The 24,735-nt window shown below is 41.7% G+C and overlaps 1 long non-coding RNA gene across 1 annotated transcript in view; it reads right to left on the reverse strand.

The window, feature by feature from the left end:
- Positions 1–4,052: 4,052 nt before the first annotated feature.
- The window catches only part of LOC124223148 (uncharacterized), a 91,173-nt gene continuing 70,490 nt past the window's right edge, over positions 4,053–24,735 (reverse strand). The window contains exon 4 of the long non-coding RNA XR_006884210.2: positions 4,053–4,903. This is a non-coding gene — a long non-coding RNA (uncharacterized lncRNA). The remainder of the gene's footprint in view (positions 4,904–24,735) is intronic.

Here is a 24,735-nt window from a genome sequence, read left to right on the forward strand (position 1 = left end):
TGCATGCTCTGAGTATCAGGAGCGCAGAAAAACCGAGGAGCTCTTCTAAACACAGGGACACATTGATTGACTGCATGTGATGTCGACGCTGTGTGACGGAAGGCATGCCTGCTTGATTGAGAGGGCATGTGATCGTTAATTTTCCCGCCATTTTCTGTTAGACCTAAGCGAATCGGAGAAATTTCAGCGAAAATGACTCCTGGTATCAGGAGCACAGGAGTACCGAGGAGCTCTTCTAATAACATGGACACATTGATTGATTGATTGACTGCATCTGATGTCGACGCTGTGTGACTGAAGGCATGCCTGCTTGATTGAGAGTGCATGTGATCGCTAATTTTCCCGCCATTTTCTGTTGGACCTAAGCGAATCGGAGAAATTTCAGCGAAAATGACTCCTGGTATCAGGAGCACAGGAGTACCGAGGAGCTCTTCTAAAAACATGGACACATTGATTGATTGATTGACTGCATGTGATGTCGACGCTGTATGATTAAAGGCATGCATGCTCCGAGTATCAGGAGCGCAGAAAAACCGAGGAGCTCTTCTAAACACAGGGACACATCGATTATCTGCATGTGATGTCGACGCTGTGTGACGGAAGGCATGCCTGCTTGATTGAGAGGGCATGTGATCGCTAATTTTCCCGCCATTTTCTGTTAGACCTAAGCGAATCGGAGAAATTTCAGCGAAAATGACTCCTGGTATCAGGAGCACAGGAGTACCGAGGAGCTCTTCTAAAAACATGGACACATTGATTGATTGATTGACTGCATGTGATGTCGACGCTGTGTGACTGAAGGCATGCCTGCTTGATTGAGAGTGCATGTGATCGCTAATTTTCCCGCCATTTTCTGTTAGACCTAAGCGAATCGGAGAAATTTCAGCGAAAATGACTCCTGGTATCAGGAGCACAGGAGTACCGAGGAGCTCTTCTAAAAACATGGACACATTGATTGATTGATTGACTGCATGTGATGTCGACGCTGTATGATTGAAGGCATGCATGCTCCGAGTATCAGGAGCGCAGAAAAACTGAGGAGCTCTTCTAAACACAGGGACACATTGATTGTCTGCATGTGATGTCGACGCTGTGTGACGGAAGGCATGCCTGCTTGATTGAGAGGGCATGTGATCGTTAATTTTCCCGCCATTTTCTGTTAGACCTAAGCGAATCGGAGAAATTTCAGCGAAAATGACTCCTGGTATCAGGAGCACAGGAGTACCGAGGAGCTCTTCTAAAAACATGGACACATTGATTGATTGATTGACTGCATGTGATTTCGACGCTGTGTGACTGAAGGCATGCCTGCTTGATTGAGAGTGCATGTGATCGCTAATTTTCCCGCCATTTTCTGTTAGACCTAAGCGAATCGGAGAAATTTCAGCGAAAATGACTCCTGGTATCAGGAGCACAGGAGTACCGAGGAGCTCTTCTAAAAACATGGACACATTGATTGATTGATTGACTGCATGTGATGTCGACGCTGTATGATTGAAGGCATGCATGCTCCGAGTATCAGGAGCGCAGAAAAACCGAGGAGCTCTTCTAAACACAGGGACACATTGATTGACTGCATGTGATGTCGACGCTGTGTGACGGAAGGCATGCCTGCTTGATTGAGAGGGCATGTGATCGCTAATTTTCCCGCCATTTTCTGTTAGACCTAAGCGAATCGGAGAAATTTCAGCGAAAATGACTCCTGGTATCAGGAGCACAGGAGTACCGAGGAGCTCTTCTAAAAACATGGACACATTGATTGATTGATTGACTGCATGTGATGTCGACGCTGTATGATTGAAGGCATGCATGCTCCGAGTATCAGGAGCGCAGAAAAACCGAGGAGGTCTTCTAAACACAGGGACACATTGATTGACTGCATGTGATGTCGACGCTGTGTGACGGAAGGCATGCCTGCTTGATTGAGAGGGCATGTGATCGCTAATTTTCCCGCCATTTTCTGTTAGACCTAAGCGAATCGGAGAAATTTCAGCGAAAATGACTCCTGGTATCAGGAGCACAGGAGTACCGAGGAGCTCTTCTAAAAACATGGACACATTGATTGATTGATTGACTGCATGTAATGTCGACGCTGTGTGATTGAAGGCATGCCTGCTTGATTGAGAGGGCATGTGATCGCTAATTTTTCCGCCATTTTCTCTTAGACCTAAGCGAATCGGAGAAATTTCAGCGAAAACGACTCCTGGTATCAGGAGCGCAGAAAAACTGAAGAGCTCTTCCAAAACAGGGACACATTGATTGACTGCATGTGATGTCGACGCTGTGTGACTGAAGGCATGCCTGCTTGATTGAGAGTGCATGTGATCGCTAATTTTCCCGCCACTTCTTATTAGAACTAAGCAAATCGGAGGAATTTCAGCGAAAATGACTCCTGGTATCAGGAGCACAGGACAATCGAGGAGCTCTTCTAAAAACAGGGACACATTGATTGATTGATTGACTGCATGTGATGTCGACGCTGTGTCACTGAAGGCATGCCTGTTTGATTGAGAGGGCATGTGATCACTAGATTCTATGCTACACTAACTCAGAACGAAGCGAATCCGAGAAATTGAAATTTGCGATGGGGACTTGAAAAGGTGTGAAAGAAAAATCACAAATTCATAACTCAACTTCTCAGTTTATTTAATATATTCCAGTTCCAGTACAAGTGTTTTGGTGTCATTGTGTAGTAATTTATCATGTTGAAAAACGTAATTAAAGTCAAATATAAATAGGCATGCAAAAGTATGTTTGAACATAAGACATGACATAAGAAATTCAATTTCATTACTCGAAAATAGCCTTGCTGTTCGAATTGTCTTAATCTCATTATCGAAAATACTACATCTATAGGTAGGTTACATGTTTACACGTTGGTTTAGTTGTGGCTTTCGTACGTCGCAACACATCTCTACCAGTATACGATGCATGACGTATGATATTGTTTGGTCCATATTGACTTTGTATTGAAGTGAATAAAAATTGAATTTTTACCATTATACTATCGTATTTCCTTTACTGTTTGTCTATTACCGTTAGAGACCTCTTTTTCGAACTCTTTAGGGTCCACTTAGTCTATAATGGATCATAAAAATCAATTATGAGATAAAAATTTGTTTTTATATTTTGTTGCCAGTTTCCAGTGGTCTCACGATGTCAACCAGTTATCGTACATATCAATCGTACCGATCAACGGGAATTTCATGCTACGAATCGATATCAAGAGTAGAAGATTCTCGTTCAGGAAAGCAGCGAAATCCAAACCCTAATTTCGCAAATTCGTCGCTCAAACGCGTCGTTCACTTTTCCACGTCGATGAAACTCGATCGTATTAATGGTGTGTTAAAAAATGATCCCGATAATTAATTCTCGTACGGATATCTACCAACACATCATCAGGCCGATCTTTATTCGATGTCGAGACGGGCACAAACCGAGATGAATTTATGGGCGAGGACTCAACCCGCCCTGACCCCAAACAACACGCCCCAACAATCAGCGTATCCCAAAACAATTCGTCGCTTTAACCCCGAGGGTAGAATCTTGGTGGCGCGGGGCGATTCCCTCGCGTGCGTGCAGAAAGCCCCTCACCGAAAACCGGCGAACGCGCGTATGTGCGCATGTAGCGTCGTGAAATAATGCGTGGAAATCAGGGGTAAGTCTGAGCGACAGGCGAGCTTATCACCCCCACACCCCAGGGCCCCGATCAAGCTGGGGTGGCTGCGCTAAACGCGAGCCCAGACGCTCCCATTGTGGAGGGCCGCTTTATGCGCCGGTTATTCGAGGGGCGAACTACCCACAGTTAGCGCTACATATTGCTCGGTTTGTACCGAATTTGTCCACGGATTTGAATAACAATTTTACACCCCCCGTTCCACGCCCGGCACCCTTGTGCAGCCGAAATACAGTTGCACTTGTGCTTTGCAGCAGAGCATGAGGTCGAGGAAATGATAACACTGGTCAATCAAGAATTCTTAACAAGAAAAGTACTTACTAATTTTTAAATACGTATCTACCCTCATTCTAAAAACATATTTTAAAACACTTTTATTCTATCAGAGCTAGTTTTTGGGTTACGGCTACTACCAGTAAAATTTTGTTATCTACTACGAATACCACTTAATTAGTTACGGTAAATACGAAAACACTTCGAATCAAAATAGGTGCTTCAAAACGATAAACATTAAATTTACTGTAACACTATACGTAACCTCATTTTTGTTTATAAGAACTGTATTTTAGGAAAAACTAAAAAAGTCATATTACAATAAAATTATTCGTATCTACAATATTCTAGAATCTATTTTATTATACTAAATCTTGTTCTTAACATAATTTATGCAAAGTCTTTATGTTGCATACAAAAAGTGAAGTTTGCGTAAGTTTGATAAATTTTATCCAAGGACTACAGTTGGCTAATTATTCCACATTGCGACGTTACAGGTGAATCGACAAATGATAACACTATAATAATTAAGCTTAATATCTATTTGATACAGTATATTTTCTCAATGCAGGAAAAGTTGTACAAGTTCATCACCTTATTATAAGCTGAAAAACCTCTTGTGTAATTAACAAACATTCAAGGGATCACAATACCTTACGAGCTAATTTCAAATGTCAAAAGTGTATTCATAACCTAATTGATTTTAATTCCTCATAGCTTATTTCGTTGCTAAAGTAATTCTATACAAATATCTTAATCCACATTGTACACATTTTCTCTCTCTCGAATTCATCAGTCATATAACAAATTTATTTCGTAGTCATACATGTACAATAAAAAATGACAATAACATATACATATAATGTAAAGATGTTGAAATTTTTTTAAATCTCTTGGCATTAGAGTTTAATCGTCTTATGTAGCATGGTTCAGCATCTGATGAGTTTCGTCTACCTGAAATCAGACATAGATCATATGAGTGTCATCAGCAGGAGTCAAGATGGAAAAGCTGCTGTCAATAATCAGAATATTATCAAGATTTTTTTTTTGTGCAAAATTTCGTTCGACAAATTTGTAAGCAAATGTCATCGCAATAAAATATGAATAAACTGAACGCAACTGTGAAATTGTATAAATACATAAAGCTATGTCGAATGTATTTCGGAGTCTCGAAACATCCCTTAAACAGATATTGTCATTTTTTCGCATCGCGCGGATCTAGTCGTGTTTGTTTGCGTGTTGAAATATGAATGAATAGATGTATCTCCAGCTCGCGTCACAGGCCAGGCACAGTTCTGACAGCAAGGGTCCTCGAGTGGCCACGTGGGGACACTTCCGCTTCACACTTTTATACGTATATATATATATTCGTATGAAAGGAACAGGAGGAGTGTGTCCTGCAGTACCGCTTAAGGGCACTGAAAGGTTATTTTGTGTCATACCAAGCTGTGGTTTTACATCAAACCGCGGCGCAGGAAAAGCTTGCAACGATTCACGGTACAGGTCCATTGTACGGGCAACAACCGCTATTGAGTGCCGCTTACGATAATTGTTCTACATTGTTATTCCTTTTTCATCTTCTCATTTTCCTTCGGGGTAAAAATCCGGCTATTGGTACAACCGAGAGAGTACGAATGTACCGGAAGGGATTGGGTCGGGGAGGACGACGTTCGCAAGTTTTATTAATTCCGGAAAGTTAGAAGTTACGAAACTAATAATTAGAACCGTCAACGAGCAGGGACAGGGGGTGGAAAACTTATTCGAAAAGAAACACAAGCTGCCAGAGATGTTGGCAGCCCCGATTCGTCTCCCAGATTTTTTATGGAAGTTTAATTTCAATTCCGCTACACATATATACGCCGTCTTATTTTCTTTCGGTTTTTCTGTGTATATCATTTCTCGTATTTATGTCTTAGTATCGCTGTTACCAAGTATAGAAAATTTAGATAACCATATGGAATAAAACTGTGCGGCGATTGCGGAATCAGTGGGGATAAAAATGAAGGACCAGATCTTGCGAGAAGACTACAAATACTATTTGATGTCGTCTTTGTAAGAAACACGAGTTTTAACCTGTGCAGTTTATTCCTGACGTTAAGAGGAATTGAAAGAATCGCAAGTCGATTTCTAATGAGCTGTTCGCTGAAAATTGCATTTTGAAGTATCATTGTTGATTTCATCTCAACGTCAGCTATCGGAAGAAAATCGAAAGAGTTCAGACGCAGGTGGAGAAAAAAGAGGTTTACTCAGTTTCGATGTAATAACTACGAGTTTCCTCCGCAAACAAGATTTTGGAAGCTCCTTGGTGTTGTTAATTGTCATCCGATTGTAGACGTCGATCATCTGTTGGGTGTCCAAGTGTTGAGGCAAAGACATTTTTTTTTTTATATCAAATTTCGGTAGAGCATCTCAAATAGAATATGTCAGCCAAATATGAGCTCTTAATATTGATATTTAGAGGTGTTTATTTTATTTTTTTCATTTTCCATTTAAATAATTCGTAAAAGGTAATCGGAAAATTTTAGTATCTTTCAAGTTAAGATTCTTACAAGAAATTTCACGCTTTATAAAAAAGTACTGAGATAGAATTTTCCCAACCCTAACCGATTACGAGATTTTCGTTTCGTCTATAAACATTGAATCATCTTGAATATCTCTTGATCGGTTAAAGTTGGAAAGATTCTATCTCAGTACCTCGTTACAGAGAGTGAAATTTCCTACAAGAACCCGTATTTGTATAGTTTATAAGTCAATCCGTTTACGAGTAAAGAAAAGAAAAAAAAATTCGAAAGTTCCGATTTTCATTACGTGTTATGTAAATCGAAAATGGAAAAAATAAAATTAGGCACCTCCGAATATCAATATTAAGATCTCATATTTCGCTGAGACATTCTACTTGAAATGCTCTGCGAAATTTTGACGTGCTTTCGAAAAAAAAAAAAAAAATAAAATGTTTTCTTGTTTTGTGGTGCACCCTAGTCTACATATAGCTACTCTACCTATGAAGGTGAACTAGTGAGTAGGTATAATGTCGCGATCGGCGCGCGCGCGAGTGATTCTCGGGGTGGCAAGGTAGGTATGCGCGAAACACACAATTTAAGCCTTGTTTGCGTGGTGGCACCGTTCTAGCTCTCTGACGTTGGGATAATATATCTATGATTGTCGAGGATCACGGTACTGAATGTGCCGACACAATATTTGAACCTCTCCTCCCTTTCCTCACTTGCGATGTTCCCTCTTTGCTCCCCTGCCGCCGGCACCACCCCCGTTGCACCCCCGTCGCTCACCCCGCGCTCTTCTGTCGGTAGACAAATATACTCTGAGCCAACATTCACAATAGCGTCTCACTCCGCCTCGGCACCAGTCATCCCTGCTGTACATTTCCTCTATCGCACTCTCTCCTTCTTTCTCTCTTTTCGTCTTCTCCTTTTCGAGAAAAAAAGTAGTTATTCTTTTTCCACTTCCTCCTCTTTCCTCTTTTGCCATCCCTCCTCATGTACACACCGATGCCTAGTCTATTATCTGCAGAGCGCAGCTCACAGGTAACGCTATTATGAGAGAGACCCCCTTTGCTCACATAAAACAACGTGTAGTGTTAGTCACCGGTTTTTTGGATCAAATGGCTTGGACTTTACTTGTCGCATTTGGAAACGCTTTTCATGTCCGGAATTAGATACGTTTACTGACTTGGATCACGATTGCGAGCCTTCAAGTGCGTTCTCATACAATTCCTCTACCACGAATTTAAGGAAGTGTGTGAAAGAAAAGGTTCAAGAACCGAACTAGTTTCTTGAAACTTCTTTCAGGCTCTGCAGTATCATTCCAGAGTCAATGACGCCAATAGATCCCATTGCCAATGGATGAATGAATGGAAGAGAAAGAAGAAAATGATCAATCATCCAAGATCCTCCGGTAACATCGACGCAATAACGCGTGCAGCCAGCGGTAAGAGGAGTCTGGTTACCTGGGAACAGGGGGGATCGTGGCGATGGTGTCAGAGTCGAGTTGGAACGGGATTCGGTGGAGGGCTCGTTCCAGTTCTTGGGTATAAGGTCGACGGGCAGGCAGGGTTTGACAGCTGCGGGAGGCGGGGCCTGGATGAGGACCAATCGGGACGGACTGCTAGGGTCCATCCACATCCAGGTCCCGGTTGCGATACCTACTTGTGGATTACGGTCAATGGATCTACTCCTTCTGTCCATAGTGTGATATCATCGCATCCGTACAATATGTTTGCATCTTTGCCACACATGCAGAAGTCCGTCAAGGACTGACTGCTGGAAGGACGATCATCGGTGAAATGTCGGTGTACTCCATTTCGAAATGATCGTTGGCAATCGATGGTGAGTTGGTACGTGGGAATTTTTACTGATGAGATCTTTTGCTGATAATTATGGAAGTCATGATTCTGGGTAAGAGAATAGAACCAGTTAAGAAATTATCGCCTAGTATTCAGTCTCAGCTTTCCGCAGAAACTGACATCACGATGATCTGCGCATCATGCGGTAAAACATTCGTTTGCCGGTAACCATTAATAGGCTCTGACTCGTACGCGACACGAATTTATTATGGTTGACTGAAAAATGATTGTGGGAACTTTTGCACGATATCGACATAACCAAGAGTCAAATTTTTCGAAAGCTGATTGCACAGATTTAAGATACCTCGTCTTGCCTAACAATATACTCACCCATTAATGCGTCCCACTTATCTATACCCAATTTATTCATCTCTTACGTACACATATAATGATTACGATGAATTCAATCTCGACTCTATTTTAGATAGAAGAAAATTCTACGACTGAACTTGCGACTGAAAAACTATCCAACCTTCCGTTCTCAATGGAACTGGTCGATATTTTACTCCAGAGCTCTTCATTAGACATGAAAAAAGCATGACACTCACGGTATTTCACCTTCCCTCATTTCCTTCATTCAGAACCGAGTTGTTCCCAAATGTTAAAAGAAAAATCCCACATGATGGTTATGCAAAAAGAGTTGCGAAAGTTTGTAGTCCGATTACTTCTAAGCTCAGCCTCGTTTCTTAAATTCGTGCTCTGATTATTCGATCGTTTCTATTTCCTCGCTCTTCTTCTTTTCGTTCAGTTTTCTTTTTTTTACTCGCCGTTTTCGTTCAACAGCGTGGATTCGCCTGGATTCCGTTCCCTCAGGAGTACGTCGGGACAATATCGAGTGGGTATTTCTGCTCGGCGAAGCGTTCGTTCGCTCGCTCGCTTCTCCGCGGTTCTGCTCCCTCGATTTTCACTCTCAGTTATACCCCCAGAGAGAATCCCACGGGATACTCTCCGGGCTGTGCCGTCATCTTGTCCCGGTTTGATCCTCAGCCCGTTTCCCCTTTCCATCTTTCCACCCCCGTTCACATCACTCATCAATTCCTCCCTCGTCATCGCCGTTTACCAGAGAGAACAAAAACCAAAGTACCAACCCACCTCCAACCGTTACCTTCTCCTATCCAACTGATCCGAAATGATTCTCATGAAAAATTTCTGCAGTTCATGAGTGCAGTCGAACCATGGCTGTTTTTTTTGTTACATACATCTTTGGACAAGGTATACAGAAAAAAAAATAAAAATAAATAAAATAGAAATCTGCATTCCAAACGATTTCGGTACCTACTTATTCTGAGATTTTTTTTTGACATTCCGATAATTAGATTAAGACAATATTTAGCAATTCGATGATTACAAAATTAATTAAGAATAATAAATCGACGAATTTAGCTAGATAGTCAGATTGGATGACGAATTCATGTAAGTTGGCCAACACGGAGTGTTAAAGTGGCAAAGTTCGGATCTTTTAGTGTTCCTAGTCGCGCAGCCCTGATCCTTTTACCTATAAGGTAGGCAGGCAGATAGCCGAGTGCGGAACCAGCCGGAGGAACAGGCAGGCAGCTGAGTGTACACAAAATCCATCGTTTTCTCCTTCTCTTTCCGTTTTTCTCCTCTCCTCTCTCGCCCCTGCTGCAGTCTGCCGCTGTACGTATATCCCTTTGCGCCATCTCCACCTTTCCGCGCTACAGACCTCGTCCCCATCCATTGCACCTCCGGACCTATGCAAACACCGCGTTATATTCATTGCCCTCCCTTTCGCTCGTTGTATCCCTGATTCACCTCCCCCAAAACAACCCCCCTTGCCCCCCCCCCCCCCCCCTTAACTCGTGTTTTGCCTAACCGCGGAAAATCAGCCGGACGTCGAAATTAACGCTGCTAATAATAAAAAAAAATCACCGCAATGATCCCGTCGTGATTTCTGACGTCGATCACCGTGTCACGATAGTGTCTTGAAAAGTTTTCTTCAACTGTACACGGAGAGAAGATAAAGAGCAGATTTTACTCAACAATGCGGGAAAACAAAGATACGTCAAAGTTTTTAGTAAAATATACCCAATGTTAAATATATTTTCTATTATAAATGTACAGTGAAACTTCTCTCAACGAACACCTTTCAACAACGGATTCCTTTTTACAACGGACAGTCTAAAAATCTCTAGAAGCATAGTTTACACGTTAATATTGTTTTGGATAAGCAGACACTCCGCAATAACGGACAATATTTTTGGTCCCGGAAATGTCCGTTATTGGAAAGTTTCACTGTAGTAAAAATTTGACTCTTCACGCAGTGATTTTTACTGTTTCTAGAGTAGATTCTGTATTTTACGAAGTACATATTTTATCAAAAAAACCTAATGTATTCCTTTTATTCTGCAGTTTTGAGCAGAAGCTACTCTTTTATTCTCTCCGTGTGTTTAGGTACAGTATATAGGATGCATCAAACATAACCAGCCGATAGATGTACCTAAATTATTGGCAGAACGCTTACGGTGGCTTGATCATTTATCCGAAGCAGTAAAAAATTATGATTAATCAGTTACGGGTACGAATCTTTCACAGCTTGAAATTGCACAACACTTTTTCAACATGTTGAGTTCTGTGTGTACACTGAGAGAAAGCTTTAGTTCCGGTTACCGTTCAGTCCTTTTAACTATTTTCATTTTTTACCACAATCGAAAAATATAGTTCCAGGTAGAAAATGAAAATTAGTTTTCTAGCTGTTACCAGAAAGTCTAGTATCCGTTACTATTCTTTGTCATTACGCTTGCTGTTGCTATATTTTCTTGCAACCGTTGCGAAAGTTTAATGCTTGTGCAAGAATAAATTGACGTTAAAGCCTTGTTTAACTAAAAAAGTAGAGTAAACCTCAGAAACTGATTTAGCGTTGCAATAACCAAAAAAGGATCGACGATAGCGCAAAATGGTTAGGCGTACCTCGTTTTTTGTAATGCTAACAATATTCAAACATTCATTTTTAACGATACATGTTTAACTGAATTTTTCTAGTTACTGTAACAATTGAAATTTTTCCGTGTGTACCTCGAATGGATTTCAATGATCGTGAATTATCCCAACGGTTGCCAAGGACCTGGTCTATGCTTTGGAGGAGATCGGCGGTATCCAGTGAAGAATCTGGGATTTGGACATCGCTTCGTTTCGCGCCCATGCGATCCTGTATTCCCTCTCGATTTCCCTTCTCTCCTTCCTCCCTCCCTCCCTCACCATCCCACCCCCACTGCTTTACAACCTTGAAGCCGAGCTCGAAAGTCTGATAATACTTTACCGGTCGCCCCCGCAACGCCCGGAGCGCAGGGGATGATAAAGCTTTGTCGGATGGTTCGAAAATGGGGGAAGAGAGAGAGAGAGAGACAGAGGAGAGGGAAGTGGAACCGAGGGCCGGGGGCCCATGGCTTGTAAGTGAATTTTATTGCGCGATTATATTGAATCCCTTGGAGCCACCATCCGCCATCCGCCATCCGGCGTTCCCGCTCCCTCCCCAACCCTCCCCGCTCTCAAACACCGAACTCTTCCCTCAGGACCCGCCGCGTGCTTCGGAACGACGACACGCACGGTGCTCAAATTCGCGAATTTGTTCGTCCTCGCATGAGAAACCGGGCTTAGAGGAAAATTTAATAAAACGATCGCCGTGTGAGCTAATTGACATCCACTGGGTAAAACGGTACGTTTTGTACCCATTTTTTATTTCGCGCAATATTCTTTTTCGTCTCGTTTCAATTTCTCTTCCGTCTTTCTATATTTTTCATAGCTATTTTTTTTTTTTTGATTTTTTTCTTTTGTTTTTTCACTTCATCCTCGTTGAATAATGCCGGATATCACATTAATCGACGCGTGCGTAATAAGGTTCGAGTAATTAGTATTCGCGACGCGATGGATTCTCGACACCTTAAATCAATACCCAGCTTTCTTCGGCTAGAAGGCAAATATATTACCCAGGTTGCCAAGGTATTGGGCATTTCATGTCTACGTGATGATGATCGTGAGTTGATTGCGAGAGAGAGAGAGAGAGAGAGGGAGAGGGAGAGAGAGACATCTACAGACATATTATTGGTACATGTATTCTGAGATATGTGAAAAATTTATTTCCTCATATCGATCCGCGCGCAGCCTACTCACTTCGTATGGGATCTCAATCTGTGCATCATATTAATGATGATGACGACGATCGTCTTCGTTTTTTTTGGCTCAAGGTAATATATTTATAAGATCTCGTCGAACAAGAATTGCTTCATCATAGTTCATGGTTATGATGACAGAAAATACCTGCTTGCAACATCTGCGTTTATTAAAACGTTAGATTGGAAGAATTGTCAAGATCGAAAACAGGTACTATACTTTTAGAAGTTTTGACGTGAAATCTCGATTTGAAATTTAAAACACAATCCGATAACTAATCTTTACAAATTACGAAAATTTGAAGTATAAATAATTATTTCATTTGATGCAAGTTATCAGATTCGATGGAGAAAAAGGTTTTAAACGGTTGGAAAATGTCAGCATTGATCAATGTGTCTCATGAAGAAAAAATATAAATAATGTGGAACAGAGAAATTTTTTGTTTGGAGTAAGACTCATTTCGGTTGAATTATTTGAAGTTGATTTGGGGTTCGATCCGAAAAAAATTCTTCACCACCTCAATACAGACCGTACATATGCGGATATTCTCGTTAGCTTGAAATTGTAGAAAATAAGAAGCACGAGGTGTAGAATTTTCTGTCGTCGACGATAAGATCAGCAGCAAAGCGCCTCCGTTAGACTTCGAAGACACGGGGTGAGCACCACTTGAAAAACCCCCGGCTATGATTCTGACGTAGGTACAGGGATTGTCGACGGGTAGGTTTGCGGGTACCAGTCTGAAGCTACGGGGGTTGTTTGCACCCAGGATCACAACCCCCGAGCCCTGCAGCCTAGCTGACAATGAGTGGTCGGCGTGTACGCATCGTCGCCAATCGCTCATGCACTAGGCGGAATGGTTCGTTCAAAGAATTCAATGAAAACTGGAATTAGGAGAAGAAGAATGACGAAGAATTACAAAAAATCCACTCCGTTTTCTTGGCAGAAGGAAACTGCGATCTAGGAAGTTGACATTTTTTCAATAGTTGTACAAAAACGAAGAATACGTAACAATGAGTTTACAATTTTAAAGCTAGTGTGAAAAAAAAAAACAACGAAAAAATTCAAGGTTCCTTTTCGTTTGAATTAAGAATTTAATTTTGGAGGTAAAATTCTGATTGGATTTGCTGTAAGAATTAAGTAACGCGCACTGTTTTCTCTTAAAATTTCTAACTACAAATTTCTATCTACAATAATCAACTGCAATTTCGGAGAGAAGGAGCTATTTTCAATTAAATAACCAATAAATATTTACGATTACTTTTCGAGAAATTTTGTGAAGAGATTGAGAAGAAAAAAAAAAAAAAAAATGAGAAAATAAAAATACGAGAGCCTTCTTAAATGCCAACGGAAATTAAAAAGAATAAAAATTATAATTGCGTTTTGCAATTCGCTATTCGTAAAAATCCTTTTTAATTCACATCCTTTAAGCCTATCAGAATCTGTAATTTAGAAATAAGTCACGCGTGTCTTTTTTAAGCGGTCCATTAAGAGCGTGGAGTCGAGTGTGGTAAAAAAAAAAAGAAAATCCGGAATACGGTATAATAAATGTGTTACGCACATGGGCATAAATTACAGATGCCTATATATTCATACGCACCTACATGATACATCCTTTTTTCGTTTTCTATGTCCTTCTTCATCTCCGGCTCTTTTTTTTTTTTGATCTCTCTCTCTCTCTCACTTTTTTTTCCCTCAGTGATATAAAAGGCCACGTGCATAGCCGCGAGTTATGCGGGTATTAGATGAAGGTTTAGTAGGGTCGTTGGTCGTCCCCAGCCCGAGGCATCAGTCAGCTAGCAGGGTCCTCGATTGGCTCTCTAACTTTTCGTTCGGTTTATCAATTCTGGACGACCTCTTCCACCCCTCAAATTTCCCGCAATCAATGCCGCGATCGGCTAAGAACGAGGCAAATCGACAAATTTTTTCAATTGACCGCACTTCGTTTTTTTTTTCCTGCATAATTACCTAGACTTTGCATTTTTTTTTTTTTTTGTCTTGTGTCCTAACCGAAGTCGAAATTAACTCTAAATCATTTGATAGAAACGAGAAAAATGGAGAGACTATCTAAGTTCTATCGGACGGGAATTCACCAGTGAAATTTTCCTCTAGATAAAAATTCTCTTTCTAAATTATTTGCAAGGGATGATGATGCCTGCATGCTAGGAAGTTTAGTCCCGGGATGGCCGCCATCTTGTCAATCCCCCTTCCCTCCCCTCGTCTCTTTGCCGGTCGTCCCTTCCTCTATCCGTCCACCTATCTCCTTCTCCTCTTCTTTTCTCTCTCCCTCTTCACTCGCTCGCTCGTTCCTGTCTCTCCCTAGGGACGGGGAACTTCGGTTTCCGAATTATCCTACAGTGGTTGATTTTCATGGCGACCGACCCGTGGAACTCGTTGCTCCACGCTGGCTATCAAATCAGCTCGTTTCTATTGCCACTGTGTGTATTTCTGTGTGGCTGAATTGTTGTAAAGTGAAATTTCGTAGTCAGATTAATGAAAGAGTGATCGTTAGTACGTCAAACAAACACGACTATGAGATAGGAAAAAGTGTGGAATGATCTCAGAACAAAATATAATTTCTTTGCGACTCTGAGTTTGTGATCTGTACAATTTCTACTAACGATCTTTACTCTGTTATTTTATCCAACCCTGAAACATACTTATAACACCGGGCCGTAATCTTTGCAGTCACAAGAGTGCGATCTACAAACAGTAAAATTCATTATTTTCTACCTCATAGAATTGTAGCGACGATCAAAACGAATCCAACGATACCCAACACAATGTATTTACAACGAGTGGAAGTCGAGATATTAGTAATATTCCGCATCGGAGCGCCAAGAGTGCAGTCTGCAATGCACAGCGCGCTGCAGTCGTGAATTGCAGGTTAAATGCGCGCTCGTGGTTGAACGCGTGATGTCTCTCAGTCGATTAATCGGAATGGTACTTTGTTGGGTATCGTTGGAACCGTCGCAATGCCGGCTACAATCTGAGCTGTACCACGTGACCAGAAGAGCAATTATAAATTTGAAAAACTGGACAAATGACTTGATTTTCAAAAGTCTCGGGAGGTCGGCAATAATACTTGAGTATTTGCGTAAGTGGCAACCCGTAAACTATTCCACTATCTCTCCGCGTCTATCGAACGCTTTGATCCCCTCTGCTCGATGAGGCTTCTGAGGTCGTAATACCGGGCGCCTAATCCCCTCGTGATGTTTTGTATGATTTTTAATAAACGCCGATCAGACAGCCAGATGTATGTGAGGGCTGCCCGAGGCACTTGACTGGCAGGCTCGATGCGAAGAGCCTCTTGGGTTAGTTCGCTCGTTCGCCGCGGTCTTGCGGGGGCCAGTCGAGCCCGGACCACTTGATACACAAAACTGACTGACGGAAGGACCGCCGAAGACCCACTCCTCCTCTTTCGCGTTCGATTCTATATATATGCCCGAAACAAAGCTGCCCCCGATCCACCATTGTCTTCATCCCGACTTAATCCTCGATCCACTTGTTCCCCCTTCATCTTCTGGAGGACCTGCCAAAGATATTTCGGACAAATGGAGGAAGCGCCGACCGAGCGTCAGGCTTCAACCCCTTTGTCCGCAGATTTATTAATCCCGAAAGAGCCGCGATTAGAATTTGAAAAATGTTCTTGTTTTTCCCCAAGGAATTTCCATCTTCGTACTAATGTAATTGGACAAATTTTTTTCTCCACCTCGATCTTTCGCGCACTTTGAAAAGAGTTTTCTCCTGCGCTCTCGTTCTCTGAAATTCAAAGCGGACGGAGGATGGAAAGTAGGCCGAAAATTCTAATTTTCGTTCAAACCGAACCTGAATCGAATCCGAAACACGGGGTGGAAATTCAGGTCTGCCTCGGAGCAGATCGAGTCCTCGTCGTCGTTTCTGCGAAGTCGGAGCGTCGCGACGCGTTTCGCAGCTTCTAAACCCCTCCAGCGTGGCGCTTGGCGTGCGCGTCCCTCTCAGCAAACAAACCGGGAAGCAGGCAGAATCGAGAATCCCGGGAATATTCCGAACGGAAAGCACCGTGCCATCCACCCCCAGAGCCTGGGACCCGGTCTAACGTCACGGAGGAGATAATTGTCCCCTGCCAATTAAAACTCAACCCCTCAATCCCTCACCCCCTGAGGCATACAAATTTTTAGGGTTGATTATCATAGAAACGGAAAGTAAACTAGGATAACAACGAATTGAGATAATAATTTCGATTTCACAAATTTAACTTCGTTTTGCATCATCGGAAAGCATAGACGATGAATAAAGTAAAATGAACAGCCCCAAATTTGGAACAAAAACTTGTGATGATTATTTACCGTTCTCTTCCTACGGGACCATGAAATTTCTTTAAAAACTATCTCTTCAGAAAATTTTACTATAACATTTTGGTAATACAAATTACTTAACAAAAGAAAATATGTAAGAACAGAAAAAAGTTGAAGTTTTATTCATTTAGTGCCTGAATTCACTTTACAATATTTTCTCGACTCTCGTTTCTCTTCAGTTTTGTCAGTTTTTTTCAAATTCTTTTACCGTAAGATTTCTCGATATCATCGACATGGTTAAAATCAAATCGAAGCGATTGAACGGGGTCGAAAAAGCGCGGACTGTCAAGTCGATGATGATCTATAATTATTTAAAGTCTAAAGATCGAGAACTGGCCGGCTGTCAACAGGGACTGTCAATGCGGGAAATTTCGAAAGGTGTCAGACACGCGTATAACCTGAACGGTCGCATCATAAGCAAGAAACAAATCGCAGCTGCCATTCGCCACGGAATAAATTACGGAATAGTGGAAAGAGTTGGAAGGAAAAAATACAGGTCATTTAATTATTAAAATCGGTTCCGAATCATAAACTATATGCAGATTAGGGTGGATCATTTTTTAACCTATTTTTTTTTAAGGTGCCACTCAAAAAATTTATCACGAATACTGGAAAAAAAAATTGTCGTAAAATCTAGTGGAGGTAGGAAAATATTTAAAGATCGCTGCCAATTATTGTAATCTTTATTATTTATTTTTATGCGTACACCTTACGGACTTTTATATACATTGTTTTTTTTTGTTTCGTGGTTTAATTAATCGTTCATTAATCAACAGCAAATTGCGCCTAACAATTCCGCAGTTGGCTGTTCTCGTCTTTTATCCGAAAGATTAATCGTCTCGGAGAAATTTGGATAACAGTTTTTGTTGCCAAAATAGGAGTGTCGCATTACCTTGACGTCCCTGTTTCGTTTTCAGTACTGATTTTTATGAACAATGATTATTTGGACCACGATATGAAAAAAATAGACATAAAAGTGAGTAAAAAATATTGCAATAATTGGCAGCGACTAATTCCTACTTCCTCCAGGTTTTAGGACAATTTTTTGTCAGTATTTGTCACGAACTTTTCACGCGGCACCTTACAGTTGTAATATTTTTTCGATTCCGTTGTTGTTTCATTCTGCATACTTGAACAAAAATTCGTTTAAAATGTTTTTTTTTTCTTCAGATTTGATGGTAATTCCAGCGCGGTTTCGGATTGGAGAAAAACTTGCGACAGGGCAAGAAAAAAACCAACTAAAGCCCGGCCCCCAAAAAAACAACCAGTACCAAGACCCAGGGTGCCAAGACCGCCCTCGTTTAAACCGAGACATAAAAATTTGAGGGAAGAACCGATGCCGAGGGTCCGAAAACACGGACCGAGTGATTTTCCCCACGATAAAAACGATTGCGGATTTCCCCTACTTTAGGAATAATCTTTCATTCATTTTGTCATAACATATCGTTTTGATTGTCGCTTTACACGCTTTAATATATTTTATAACAAATCGCATGTATAATTTTTATTCTAACAATTCTTTAGTGAATTATTCTCCTGTTAATTTTGTTATCTTGAGATACTGTTTTTTTTTCTGACGTATTGCATGTAAAAATATTTGAAAATCAAACTGTAAGATTTTTGTAGAAATAGATCCGACTCTCCCTTTTCCTTCTTTCGCTCCTTCCGTTCTATCCGGGAAAGATAAAAAAGAAAACGATTGGGTCAAGCCATTGGCGACGTAGTTACAAGCATGCGAGTTCTCTCTTCTCTATTTTTCATACGTGAAAAGATACTTTATGAAAGAAAGAAAAAAGCTTTCCTGCTTCGGTTTTTTTCGTGGGAGTCGAAGAAAACGCAGGGCTGAGAGTTGAATCGGCGATGACCGTGAGCTGACCGGACAGAGCGTGAAAATGGGTAAAATTTTCGAATCGTAACGAATCTCCAGAGAATCTTCGATAATCCTGGACATCCGGCACCTGCATTACATCGCGAACAATTCACGCAGGTTGTTGTATCCTCTCGCAACTTTCCCACAGTATTCTTAATCGTCTGTTGCGAATTAAACCCTGGCAGGTAATACGACGGGTTTTACCTGTCTGGCGGTTCTTCGATGAGATGAAAAGGAGAACCGGGGTTAAAAAGAGGGTGAGGAAGAGTTCAACTCGCGTAATGGAAGAAGCAAGTAATGAAAAACCGATGAATTAATGAATCACTTGAAGAGTGATAATTGAAAGTGGAAAAAAGATGGTACAATTTACAATTGATTTGATTTGATTTAATTTCTTACGCCATGGGGCAAATCTTTGGCAATACAAAAATACAAGGATTAAAATACAAGAAATTGGGTTCAAGTTAAGGATAAAATAAATGAATATGTATAGATACCTAGATTAAGAGATGAAATTAGCTTGGAGAAATACAGCAATTCAGGTTTGCGATGAGTACCGGCTAATTGTTGGTTAAGAGAGTTAACAGAGTGGTATGAGATTGTTGATTGATAAGGATGACAACACAAAATAGAGATCAAGAAAATAATGAAAAGAAATAAAACAATCGCGTGGAGCCTGAAATATGAAAGAGAGAAGGAGAATTATTACTGAAAAATTTCTTATTAAAAAATGAAAGACGTGTTCGAAGAAAATATAAGCAAAGCAGGGATAGAAAGGACGAATTTATTTCTCCAAGGTAGGATATATTTTTCCACCAATATCGAACAAAATTTGTCTTATAATACACACGCTGAATTTGCGCTTCGACTGATTTACTTCATGGTTCATGATTTGCGCGAAAACCGAAAAAGGAAAAAAGGAGTTGAAATCGCGCCCAAGTGAAAACCCTTATCCTTCTAACGAGTATCGATTACCGATTGTCAGAGATACGGGTACGGACTCTTCACTCTTTGGATACAAAACACACCTCTGCCTACCCATAACGCGTTGAGAAGCAGAAGGTTCGGAGACGGACGTTGCAGGTTTATGAATATTTGAGGAGAAAATTGGGTCGTAAAGCGAGGCTTGTTAGCGCAACAATGCAGATGGCTGTTTGATCGGTGCCCATGTCTATGAATACGAAAGGGTCCGTATCCACTCGCCTTATACCTCCACACGGGGCATTCCTTTCCAATTCATTTACTCTCCGAATCCAGCCGTTTTAATTTGGCCAGATATTTATTTCTGTAATTCGGTGTCTGCCGGTAAAAATATACGTGAAATTTCTGAGATTTTTATCTTTATGTAATAACGGCTTATTCGATTTTTTTTTTTTATAGATAGTATTCGACAATTTTGGAGATAAAAGTTGACAACTTGAGACCTGGTCAGAAAAAAATATCGAGTTTTTGAAATAGATTGTAGGTATTCAAAAAAAAAAAATCTTAGATCCTTAAATTTGAACTGGCAAATAAACATTATCAATTTAATAGCAATTAATTGGTTATATCATTTTTGTCTACCGATGATGTGATTGGATTAAATTTTTTGAAAATCATATATATATATATATATATATATATAAAGTCAAGAAAAAACTGACTAATGTTTCAATAAACTAATAATACATAAAAAAAAAAAATAATAAAGCAGCGAAATTAGCAAAAGTTGGGATCAGGGTGGGTCGATTTGGCATGGAATGCCCAATACACGTGCCCACTGCTGACTTCTATAATACAAAAGCTCTTGCTGCGTGTGCCGGGCGTAATGCCGTGTTGAGGATACCTGGTGGGTGGTACACTATGTCGTAATTTCGAGCAAATTGTACGTTGCGCTGCGCGTCGTGAGCTGCACAATGCATTCCCACCCTCGGAATCGACGTTTCAACGTTTCAGGGTCTAGCCATTTCATCGCCGGAACCCTATTAGATGGATTAAGCCAAAATCACCACCTTTCTTCTGCCCTGACCAGCGTGGCGTCAAATCCGGAGCGCTTTCCTGGACGCGACGACGTGCCAATTATTGTTGTATACCTCTGCCTTGCCCATATGTTTCAATTCTGTTATCCAGGCACCCCATACAACCCTCGACAAACTATCCTCATAATTATTTCCACTCAAATCTGTTCACGCGATCCGCGGCGCTAATTTGCAGGAACGTTTGGACTGACTCGAACTCGAGTGCAGTCGACCACTTGGGAAAAGGTTGTTGAGCCATTAAAAAAATTCTGTTTGTAACACTCTTCACGATTGAGTTGAGGAAATAGAGAAACGATCCGTCCAATTTACCAAACACGTGAGTTAAGGTCTAGTATCTTCATATCAATTTCGCGATGTTAAAGTGCTCGAGATTTAATTGATTGGTGGTCTTAAGTCCGTGGAAGCGTAAATATTCTTTTCCAAAACCTGTACGATTCGTTCGACGTGCAGTTCTTATCTTTTCCGTCTTCTTAATGAAATGCACAAGTTTTAACAATGACGATGATAGATGTCGTAGTATGGGGTAGTGATTCAAACTTGGAAGGATCAATATTTGGAATGTCCGATATATCGATATTTCATCAATCTATGGTTATTTTATTTTCGCATCTCTGAAATTTCGACACATTCCAAACAGTGATCCTTCCAAGTTTGGACCACCACCCCTTAAAATGATTTGAGGTGATCATGCAAGTCTGATGACGATTCACGAAAAGAGAGTTCAGTATCAGTACGCTACTTGGAAATCGGGCAGGTTGATCGAGGCCGGAATACGCAGGTTACGTGCAACATGCGATGATGGCACGAGGCATGCTCCGACCGGAGGCAATTGGTGGTTCAAGTGGCTGACGGCAAGCCGGAAGTGAGTTCTGCGGCACGTGGCCTGGCGTGCGCGTGAAAATAGGACTGGAATCTATTATGCTCGTGAGGCATGTGTGCGCGATCGAGGTGGCGATGATGGTGGAGGATGGTGCACAAAGGCGGATGAAAAAAGGAATGAATAGATGTAGGAGTAGACGAAGGAACGGTGCATGGTAAGGTACACATACCGCAGTTTCCTTTTCATCTTTCACGTGCGTGAGAGTCCGAGTATAAGAAGAACTGGAAACGAATATTAATGGTGGCTGATTGGTGGACAATAGAAAGTGGAGTCTAGTGCCGAGACAACCGTTGCGACCTATGCAGGGCACGGGATCCGGTGACGATGCTGATAATAAACGCCACATTCTCACCAGAAAGAAGAGCTGACACTCGGCTCACGACCCACTCGAGGATCCATGAACCGACCAGTAACCATCTGAACGCGTGTCGTACGCTTATCATATTCATCGAACCACTTTTTCTCTTTCTCGTGTATTCCATAACTGGATGAAGTGTAACAGCTCATCGATCAAGCCCATAACATTCTGGTAACCGAATCTGAGACTGCTGTTCAAATTTGATGACTTCTAAGTCTTCGCCTGAACGATGTTTCGGATTTTTGATTCGAATAGACGCTCAGAATAAACACCAACATCACAGGCATGACAGTCGCGAATTTGATTCGCAACGTTTTCGCTGTTTCCTTACCGACTTTTGATGTGCCGAGAACCCGTCAGACCTTGGAAAGCTTCTTGAATTTCAAACTCTATATAAATTCTTTGTCTCCAAAGTTCCAGCACTAGCGGAGAATTTTGTAATGCGAGATAGGCACGTGTCTCTTGGTTCGTCAGGAGCTCTTTGACTCGAAGAGAAAGACTAACAACAACGTGAAAAACAATTCATGATCACGATACGGTTCGAAGCTGGTGAAGTGAATTAGCTTATCAATACGGACAATGGCTTGGCGGGTGTTTATTGTTGCCATGCATGGGTGTGCACATACTAACCAACAACGTTACAGATACGCACTTGCGCGTATTCCATTATCCCTCGTGTTCCAGTGTATCACCAAAACTTGGCTCGAGTCAGACGCGTGTGCCGTCTCGCTCAGCAGGGAAAATCGACGTGAGCCAAAGGTGTGACACGAGAGGCCCAGCATTCAGACAAAGACTTTTCCTGGCGCCGACTCGTGTCGTACCAATTAGGAGGGTCATTGTGTCCCCGGGGTTTGTTCGGCCGTTCCCCGTTCCCCCTTATCGACGCTCTGCCGACTTATTAGGTTCCGGGTGGCTCGTCAGACCCAGTGGTAGGTATTACACAATCGACTCATACTGGTACGCAGCGTTGGAAGTTACGCTGGCAACTCCTGCGGTCTTGCGTTTGCATGAAAATGACCAAGATACTACGTTTCTTGATGCTCGTCAGTGTCTCCCGGGAGTTTTCGTGACTTGGAGTTGTCAGGAAGTTCAGTGTCGAGTCTAGTACTCGAAAGGACCCCGCAGAATCCTTATGAAAATTGGCTTCTGGTCGAATTTGATGGATTCAAAGCATATTGTAGTACATATACTCCCGATCAAAAGTACTCGTGGACTCAAGTCCCAAGCATCAGTAGTTTGCGAGATATGGACTTCGGAAAGGGGTTGTACGGATTTTTCGACATCTACGGATTTCGCGATTTTTACGAATTATAAAGCTTCAAGGGGGACTCGAAATCAAGTGAATCACTCAAAAACTGCACACCCAAGTCGCAGAGATTCTGTATTCGCGTGAAAAACAGGACAAGTCGATTACTGCAAGAGTCGGATGGTCTCGTTCTTCACGCGATATCTGACGTTGCGCCTCCTTCCGGTATCGCAGCTTCCTGCCTATCTGTGAGAATCAACCGTGCAGTTTATTGAGCGATTCGTATGATTTCAAGTCCCCTTGAAGCTTTGTAATTGATGAAAATCACGAAACCCATAGATGTCAAAAAATCTGTACACCTCTCTTCCGAATCTTGTACCTCAGAAACTACTGACGTTTGGGACGTGTGTCTGTGAGAACTTTTCATCGAAAGGATACGTACCATAGCATACAGAAAATCCAATTCGACCCGGAAGCAAATTTCCATAAGGATTCTGCGGAATCCTTTGCCTGGATTCATCAAACTTTCAATGAGTTTTGAGAAGTGACGATACAGACCATGGGGACTAGGGTACCGGAGTGCTTAAAACTGGATTGTGCTCCAGTCACTGGCTTCCGAAATCAGGCTTCCCGCGCTCTTCGTGTCCACAACGATTCCTGACACGCCTTGCAACGTTGCAGGATAAAAAGAACCAAGCAGGTCGTTTGTTCGCTGCTTGGTTCAGGGTCGTTATCACGGCTCGTTATCACCCGAGAGATTAGGCCTATCCACACTAGGCTGTTGTGTCGTCGTTCGGTTCGCGTCCCGCATGAGAGGAAAGGCTCCTCGACGTTGTGCCCACCACTCTCTGTGTACACGTCGCATACCTTGCCTACCTGCCTCTATCCTCCGGTTCTCTCTTTCGTCGTTCGAGCATGAACTGCAGGCGTAGACGACACCATGAGAATGTGTAATGGGCACATTGCACGGGTGGATCCCGACTCGCCTACTTAGAGACAGACGTTGATGTATGGGTGTGGATAAAACCGAGCCGACATGCATGTATTCCTCATCGTTTTCTCCCACCGTCATCAACGTGACGCTCGCTTAGATGTGTATTCCCGTTTTACGAGCGGGGCGGCTTTAGATTTGTTGCGGGAAACCCGAGGCTTTACCTATCTTGTGGATTACCTTTTTTTTCTCGTTTCTCTACCTCGTTTTCGAGAGTAAAAAAGCGATAATGTGCGCCTAAACAAATAGCATCCCCGAGATGGTGTGCCTCGAGTCGTTGGAGCCTGGGGAAAACGAAACGATCTTTCCGTACATGCCGGTGGGCGCTGTTTCTCGTTAACGTGGTATCACTGTAATCTATATTGTCTTTGAATAAGTCGAAACCGCAATCCTTAAAGACAATGATCAGCATACGCGTTACAACTTAAGATTCACACCAATATCGAGCAGCTACGATCGCTTAGATAAAAATTTCCATGTTCCGAAATTATGTAAGAGAAACTTGCACGCTTATTGTAAAGTTGAAATGTATAATTATTCTACAATTTCTCATCTACGAATAAATTTCTGCATCAAAGTGTATTCTTTTTATAGTAATATA

Source organism: Neodiprion pinetum, chromosome 7 (assembly GCF_021155775.2).
Source record: "Neodiprion pinetum isolate iyNeoPine1 chromosome 7, iyNeoPine1.2, whole genome shotgun sequence".
Classification (NCBI taxonomy): Eukaryota; Metazoa; Arthropoda; class Insecta; order Hymenoptera; family Diprionidae; genus Neodiprion; species Neodiprion pinetum.